At 38.1% G+C, this 9,257-nt stretch overlaps 1 non-coding gene across 1 annotated transcript; it reads right to left on the reverse strand.

Moving 5' to 3' along the window:
- Window positions 1-6,006: 6,006 nt before the first annotated feature.
- Window positions 6,007-6,114, reverse strand: LOC128289938 (small nucleolar RNA R71). Its single transcript, XR_008279578.1, has one exon. It is a non-coding gene; the product is annotated as a small nucleolar RNA R71 (small nucleolar RNA).
- Between the last annotated feature and the right edge of the window lie 3,143 nt (window positions 6,115-9,257).

Raw genomic sequence — 9,257 nt, forward strand, 5'->3', positions numbered from 1 at the left:
CCTCTCGTGCACGGATGGCATATGCCCTAGCAGGAGTACGGGTCTCAGATCGAACAGCCGTATCAGTGGCCCCTCTCTGACTACCACTCCTACCTCCTGAAATTCTTGGTGGTCTACCTCTAGCTGTCATTCCACTAGGTCTTGCACCTTGCATCCTATTCTTCTCATCAAGCTCCGTGCAATCTCGAATGAAGTGGTCCTTCGAACCGCATCCGTAACAGGCTCTGTTAGTAGACTTACCCCAACATTCACCTATGTGTCTTCTTCCACATTGGGGGCATTCAGGTTTCTCTTGACGGTTATTGCCCACACTAGCTACCGAAGTAGCTCGGGAGCCCGTCGATGGTCGTGCTCTAATGGAAATCCCATGATCGTCCTCGATTTATTAGTGTCCTCCCGAACTTCTTTACTGTTGAGAATGGAGCTTTACCCATCGATCTCTTACGATAGTCTTTAGCTTCAAATTCAACCTTCTTCTTCTCCTTTCCAAGTTCTTCCGCCTTGCAGCTCGTTCGACTAGCGTTCGAACTCCTTTATCTCCAAAATACCCACTAGTAGTTTTAAATCTTCATTCAATCCTTCTTCAAATCTTTTGCACATAGCAACCTCATCAGCCACACACTCCGAGCATACCGACTAAGTCTTACGAACTTATGTTCAGATTCGTGAATCTTGTCATACGACCTTGCTTGAGTTCCAAGAATTCCTTACGCTTTTGATCGATGAACTGTTGACTAATATATTTCTTTGAAATTCATTTGAAAGAAATCCCAAGTAAGTCGCTTCGTTTGGGACTATGGAGATCAAAGTCCTCCACCAATAGTAAGGTGAGTCTCGCAACAAGGATATAGCACACTTTAGACATTCATCGGTGTGCATGATAGTTCATCAAACACCGAATGGTGTTATCAAGCGTAACTCGGCTCTTTCGACATCATCGGTAACTATGGCCTTGAACTCCTCAGCCCGCTTCCTAATCAAGTCTGGTGGCTTACTCACCTCACGGGATCATGAATCGATGGCATTACGGGCTCTTGGGTGGATTATTCAAATTCGGAATTGTTGGACAGCCGGATTGGTTCAAGGCGTATATGCGACCCACTCATTCATCATAGTAAAGAAGGCTTGTTTAGCCCCTCACCTTGATTATTCGCAGATGACCGAGGTTCAACAGTGGCGTCCCTTGTGCAGGAGCAGCCGCTACACTTTCAACGTCATCCGCCAAGGTTCTCTCTACACCGGGATCCATTTACTAATCAAAACAAAAATTTCAACCGTCAGGAGTCATCACACATTTAAACATTAACATTAAGGCATGTATAGCTAGACACATACGTGCTATGGTAGTCCTAGAACCGACTAAACCATAGCTCTGATACCAATAAAAATGTAACACCCTGAACCCGAGACCGTCGCCGGAGTCGAACACGAGGTGTTAACAGACTTCAAGCCACTTATTAGAAATTTCCCAGACAGGCTGCCAATCTGCATACGAGTCGCGTTAAAAATCATATCTTGAGTTCTGAGACTCGAAATCCAGTTCCATAAATTTTCCCCGAAACTAGACTCATATATCCATCTACAAATTTTTTTCTAGAATTTTTGGTCGGGCCAATTAGTACAGTTTATTAGTTGAAGTCCCCCATGTTACAGGGATCGACTGCACTGACCCTTGCGCATTACGACTTGGATATCTCCCTGTACAGGGCTTCAATACTGATGTCGTTTGTTTCTACAGAAACTAGACTCGAAAAGGAATCTGTACATATATGGCATGGCTTCTAATTATCACTGGTCAATTCGTGATGAATTCCGAAAGTCAGGACAGGGACTCCAGTAACCGTTCTGGCCCCGTCCCGCGAGAACTTAAATATCTCTTAACATACAGCTCATATGGTTACTTCGTTTCTTCTATATGAAAATAGACTCATCGGGATTCGATTCCATAATTTATTCATTATTTAATTCCATTTCCCTATTTTTGTGATTTTTCAATCTCACGTCACTGCTGCTGCCAGCACCTGTTACTAAAGCAACTATGCCTATTTCATGATTTCCTTTGATCTAACTAGTGATTCATCATACATGTCACAAATTATGATCATGACTAGCCATACCAGAGGCTAATCATTGTCAAACATCTCCCTACTACACTATTGCCATATCATGAATTTTAACACCAAAATAATCAACCATGGCATATGGCATAAAAATCGAATTACCAAGACTTGCGACTTAACATTAGAGAACTAAATCCAACTGAGCATTTATGCCATTTTCGCATGGCTAAAAGTTTACATACCAAAGTTCAGCAAAGCATATTAGCCTATACATGCCAAAATGTTCTCCTAGACCGTCTACACAAAAAAAATACCAAAAGTTGCTAGCCGGTGTGATGACTTCGATGACGATCACGAGCACGCAAAAGGACGAGTCCAAGAAACCTAAAATGGGCGACAAGCAAACACCGGTGAGTATATAACTCAGTAAGCCATAAGCATTATATTGCCGTTCAGTAATAATATACCATAAGAGAAAATAATTAATGCGAATTACAATCCTCCATCCACACCCAAACGGTACTATAATTCCTTAGGCATTTCGGTTTGATCTCATACCAAGCCCTACTTGATATTTCATACATTACACCATATGACATTTCATGCATTTATCTTCAAGTATAATCACAACATAGGTCAAGACTTACCAAGCTCAATTCCAAATATAAATAAAATGTCTATTCCTCATGAGTTCAAGGTGTTTACTGCATCGCTGTCCATGATTGACTTCGGTAAGGCCGCGCACATAGAGCATGTGTAATAAGCCCGCACACTTAGTGCTTAATAGTCGAACTCGCACACTTAGTGCTATATAATCAAACTTGCACACTTAGTGCTATACCATTTGAACCCGCACACTTAGTGCCAATTTGTGATCATAAAGGTTTAGACCCGCACACTTAGTGCCGAAACCAATAACTCAATACATCTCACCTCTTTTCTTTCCATTCAATACTTTCATCACCACATACATACATGTATATATATATATATATATTTATCATTCCATTCAGCATCATTACTTGGACATTTTGACCATTTAAATTAGTACAAAATAAGTGCTTAATGACTTACCTTATATCGGATGAAATGATTCCCAATCGACTACTCGATTATCTTTGCTTTGCCTTTGCTTGATTCTCCCTCTTTGATGTCTTGATCTAAAATGAATACATTTAGTAGTTTAATCTTCTTGCTGGATTCTTATGTGTATAATTTAATGGTTTTCACCCCATTTCACAACTATCCTTGTTCAAAATATCAAAACCTCAACCACTATTCGATTAATGCTTCAAGGTCGAATGTATTGTCACCATTAAGCTAATCTAGTCTCAAGTATTTTTTTTAATCCTAATATACATCATCATGAATCAACTCAACCTTATAAGCCAATATTACTCCTACAATCGATTGTAAAGAGTTAACAAAGAAAATATATTTTCACAAACATATATACCCATATGGCCGATTATACCAAATCAAATTTAACCTTACTTATCTCAAATTTTCATTCCATACTATCATCCCCATGACATAGCAAAGTTTTGAACCATGGACTAATTAGAACTAAAACTAGCAACTAAAAACATGCATGAATCTCATGGCACAACATCAACATACCTTAATCTAGATACAAGGATGGCCAACCTATTCCAAACCAACCATGAGCAAGAACTCCTTTCTTCTCCCTTGGGATTTTCGGCCAAAAGGATCAAAAAAAAGATGAACAAGGTTTTTTTTTTGTTTTTCTTTCTCACTTTCACGGCAATGGGGAGAAGCCTTCACACACACACTTTTTTTTTCTCATTTTTTTATCACTCATGCACCTTATTTTATTTATTCCTACATAAAACACTCACCCAACATGTTTCATGACATGTTTTGCCCATGATTCCTTGTCATGGCCGGCCACTAGCACTTGGGGGGGGAAATTTGACATGCAAGTCCTCCCTTTTGACTACATGTACTATTAGGTCCTTATAGATTAGCCTATCATTTTTCAAAAGTGTCATACAAGTCCTACTAACTGAATTCACATGCAATCGACTAAAACGAAGCTTGAAATTTTCACACATTCATAAATACATATTCTAGACAATAAATATTACGTTCAAACATTTCGGTGACTCGGTTTAGTGGTCCCGAAACCACTTCCCGCTAGGGTCAAATTTGGGCTGTCGCACACAGGATAGATCTACCCAATAAAAGAAAGACACAGAAGAAGAAAAAAAGGGAGGAGAATTAGTGTGGAAAAGAGACTGGTGACAGCCATCCTCTCTCTACGTAGAGAAGAACTCCATTGGAGAATTCCAAAGAAAGAAAGGGTAGCAACTACAAAGAGCAGAATACAACTGTGAAGAAGGGGAAGAGACATCTAACCTGAGTTCACGTACAATCAGAAGATAAAAGAGAAGCTGAAGTGTGACGAGAAATCTTGCAATTTCTGCCTTTGTTTTCCTGATTTCTATGATTCAAACTTGTTTCAAAGTTGATGAATGATTTTAATTTGGTGTTAAATTTTCCACCCATGAAATAAATCTTTTCTAGGTTGGAGTTATTTGGATGAATGTTTTATCATCTTTAATGCTCATGATTTGAGATTGTCTATGTCATTGTTTCATTTGGTTTGTGCTTATTTTAAAAAATGCATGCAAGCTCTAGACATAGTTGATTGTGAGATGTATTCTTAGATGTATTTTTAATTCTAAAAAGGTTAAATATACTGGATCTTGAATCGTTTGGTGCAAGCGAATACTCGACAGAATACTTGTAGCACTCTAGACATATATGTTGCGAGTTGTGTAGAGAAGAACATTCATTGCAGTTATTAATCCAGAGTTTTATAGATATACAGTAACTTACATTTTTAGCTTAAGATCTAACTATCGAATGAGGTAGGTTATAGTATTGACTCTCTGAGCAGTTGATTAGACAATATTTTGCCAGATATTATTGTGATATGAGCATTTCACCTAAATAATTCCAGCCTTATTCATTCAACAACAGAATTACTCTTGCTTTTCTCTGTAATTTTCCATTATATTTTATTTGCCATATCAATTCTTTTTTAAGCATTTGATTTCATTAATTCATTATACAAACATCCTATTCAATTTAAGAGTATTTCCTGTTATTTAGTGTAGTTAATAGGATTATAATAACTTACTCATTTTCTTACCAATTTTCGATCCCTATGGAGATGATACTTACTTATCACTTTATTACTTGAATGACGTGTACACTTGCACAATTGCAGTAGTTTTTTATAGCAACAAGTTTTTGGTGTCGTTGCTGGGGATCTGCAACATTGGTTAAAAGTTGATTTGTTATTATTCTTGTTATTTTTGTTATAACAGCTAATTAGTATTTTATTTGATTTTTCAGGTTTGTATTTGTGAATAAGAATAAGTATTCAAGAGGATACGAAATACTATTTTGATCCTGAAATTGAAAGGACATTAAGGCAAAGAAGAAAAGAGTTAGGAGAAATGGAGAGAATTAGAAATGATCCAATCAGAGAAGATTCAGTACTTCAGCATGAAAGGAATGTTGATATTCCTTGAATTATAGATTATTGACACAGACCCATTAGACAATACGTAGTGCCTAGATTTTATGATCTAAATCCAGGAATTGTCAGGTCGTATATTCAACCTCAAAATTTTGAGTTTAAATTGGTAATGTTTCAAATGCTACAAACGATAGGACAATTTAGTGGGTTACCTACTGAAGATCCACGACTGCATCTAAGACTCCTTCTGGTGGTCTGTGATTCATTCAGGCAACAGGATGTTCTTGAAGATGCCCAAAGACTCAAGTTATTTTCTTACTCATCGTGTGATCATGCCAGAGCATGGTTAATTACTTTACCATTAGGAACGGTGGCATCTTTGAATGAACTTTTTCAAAGGTTTTTGCTACGGTATAATCCTCCAAATATGAATACGAAGTTACAAAATAGTATTACATCTTTTCGACAATCAGAGGAAGAGATGTCATATGAAGCTTGGGAGCGATTCAAGGAATTCCTATAGAAATGTCCAAAGCATGGTTTCCAACACTGGACACAAATGGAAATATTTTATAATGGATTGAATGCCCATACACAAAAGGTGGTTGATACATCTGCTAATGGGACATTGCTTGGCAAATCCTACAGTGAAGCATACAAAATTTTGGAAAGAATAGCAACCAATGATTATCAGTATCCGACTACCAGAGTTGGTATTGGTAGAAGAGTTGCTGGAGTAATGGAATTTGATGCGATTACATATTTAACAGCTCAGGTATCATCTTTAACAAATATGATTAAAACTCTGAAAAGACCCTTTGCAGTGCAAGAGATGAAGGTTGTAGAACTAGCATGCATATACTGTAGAGAATATCACGTTGTTGATGAATACCCATCCAATCCAGCCTCTGCGCATTACATGGGCAATTTTGATGATAGCTATAACACCCCTCACCCATATCCAATGCTGAAATAGGGTTACGGAGCACTACCGGTGTAACGTCCTAAAATATAAGTATTTATTTTGTATGTTGTGTTACATAAATGCATTCTTGCTTCAGTGGTTAAGTGTCCTGAGAAGTATTGGAGAAGTCCTGAGTTCAAGCCTTGGCTTGTTACATAATTTTGTTTTTACTTGAATAAAACACTTAACACTAGACAGTAGGTTTTTAAATAATTATGGGGAGATCATGTCATAAAAAGCCTGCTGGTCTAAGGGATAGTGGCGTGTTACTGTTGCTAGGAGACTTGAGTTCGAGTCTTGCTGCGTGCAAAGTGTGTTTTATTTTGCAAGTTGTTGTGTGAGAGGTTGTATGGCAGTGGAACTCTGATGCTTGGACAGTTGGAGTGTTTGAGTCGTCTAGGGGATTGTGTAGTCAAAATTTAGGAGGAGAAAGGGGGGATTTGGATAGTAATCGATTGGAGGACTTTGTGGAGAGATTTTAGGAGAAAATCAAGGGAATGTGAAGTTGAGGGAGTGTTGGAGCTGAATGAGGATTTTAGGCATATTTTGGTTTCGGTTTTGGTAAGTTTTTACACTTCTTTTCAGTTGCTGCCAATAGTTTTTGGGGATTCTTTTCCTTGGAAGCCATTTAGTGCTTGAGAATTTGGTCATATTCTTTCCTTTGGCTTATTCGGGTTAGCATTTTGGAGTCTCTTATTTCTCTTTCATTCTACTTTTCCTTTCCCATTGGCCGATTACCTCACCAACTCCTCTCTATTTCTTTTGTTTCGGTTTGGCAAGTACTCATTGATTCTTCTTCTTCTTCTCTCTCAACCCTCTCAGTTCTGTCCTCTCTTCACCTTGTACATTGGCCGAATATTGTATCTTTCCCTCTCATTCAATCGTTCTTCCTTTGGCTAAATATTGTCAAGTAAGCCTCTGCCCTACTTATTTTTCCCTTCGGTTTTTACTTTTCTGAGCACCATTTCCTTTCTTCTTCTTGTCCTAATTGCTACCCTCTATTTACTATTTCAAATTAATCCTCCCTCTTTTATCGATTTCCCTTTTCTTAAGCTATTGGTTCTGTCCTACGTGAATTGCTTCAGAGTGGTAAGTTTGTTGGTAAGGGTGGAAGTTTTGCCTCAAACGGTTGAAAGTTGTTAGTTTGTATTTATTTTCTTAAATTCCTAATATTTGGTCCTATCAATTGGTATGTGGCAGCTACTAATCGTAATGAACAGGGTATAACTTCAGAGTTGTAGACTACGTCCGTTTCGGAGGAGTAAGGTAAACAACACTACTGTAAATCAATTGTTTTTTCTTTGGGTTCAAGCGTGACTAACTTTAGTTGTGGAATGGTTATTTGTTTTAGGTGCGATTCTTTTCAAGGGGGATCGCATACCTAGAATCCTAATAGATGTGTAAACACTGCCCAATTGTAAATCGGCAAAAGCCGACAAATGTGACTATTATCGGTACATGGGTGTAAGCTTACTCGTGTGGTAAATCGAACGCATAAACGTAGGCGGTTGATTGTAGAGGCCACCATGAGCGATTTCATGGGCTTAAGCCGTTATGGGCCACGTTGGGCTGAAATAGGCCGTGTGGGCCCCACGGGCTCGTGGCCCCACATGGACAAATGGGAAATATTGGGCCAAGCTGTGTAGTTCACACATCCAAGGCCAGATTTGGGCTTATGGGCCACACGGACGTGTGGCACACATGGGCATTCAAATTGGCCTTGGGCCCATTTTTACTATTTGACTGTTAATGTTGCACGGGTCACTGGAGAAGACTGTGGACCTACTGTTGGGTCGATAAGCATATCTCGACCCTAAAATTTATAAATTCCTATTATGCCCTATAAGGTAAAATGACTATTATGTCCTTATGAGATGTATGACTTATTGAGCATGCCATTTTATACATGTTGCATACATGCATGATATTATGATATGTTGCATGGGGATAGGATATTATGATTAGAAAAAGTGTACTGTACTGGCATCTCTGCTGCAATTTATGTTTACTGCCACCACTGGTGTTATTTTTTGGTGTGTAGGGATGGGTGGGTTGATTTTATCTCCACATGGTGTGTAGGACTGGATGGAGAGGTGTAGAGGCAGGGGGTAGGATTTCTTATTTCATATCTGTACTGTGACCACTATTGAATTGGGATAAGGCCCACACTGATTCTGATACTGTAATGGGCTAAGGCCTTAACTGAAATTAAATTGGTACTGAAACAGGCTTAGGCCCAGACTGTAAATGCCTACTGTATGACTGACTATTGTTAAGGGATTACACCCTGAGTTTTCATAAACTCACCCTTCTATTTTATGCACAGGTAATCCTTAGGCGAATTGGTGTTGCGAGGGACTCGAAGGTGGCCACACAACTGCATTTGCTTCTATTTTTAATATTTAATTTATGAGTAATTTAATTTGGGTATTTGTTTTGTAATAAGGCCTTTTTAAGTGTCTATTTTAATTTAGGATTTATTTACCTTGATCCATAACTATTAGTAATGGGCCGAGAATTTTCAAAAAGATAAATGCTTTTCAAAACCCCACGATTATGCAACATATTTTAAAAGCTTCCGCAACAAACATTGTTTTAAAGTGTAACAACAACCTAATATTATTAACATTTTGCTTAAATGACTTGAGTTTTAACAATGGATAAGATACCCTAAATTTTCATTAAGATCACAAAGAAGTTTATATGAAACGGATTTTTTTCA

Source organism: Gossypium arboreum, chromosome 2, assembly GCF_025698485.1.
Source record: "Gossypium arboreum isolate Shixiya-1 chromosome 2, ASM2569848v2, whole genome shotgun sequence".
Classification (NCBI taxonomy): Eukaryota; Viridiplantae; Streptophyta; class Magnoliopsida; order Malvales; family Malvaceae; genus Gossypium; species Gossypium arboreum.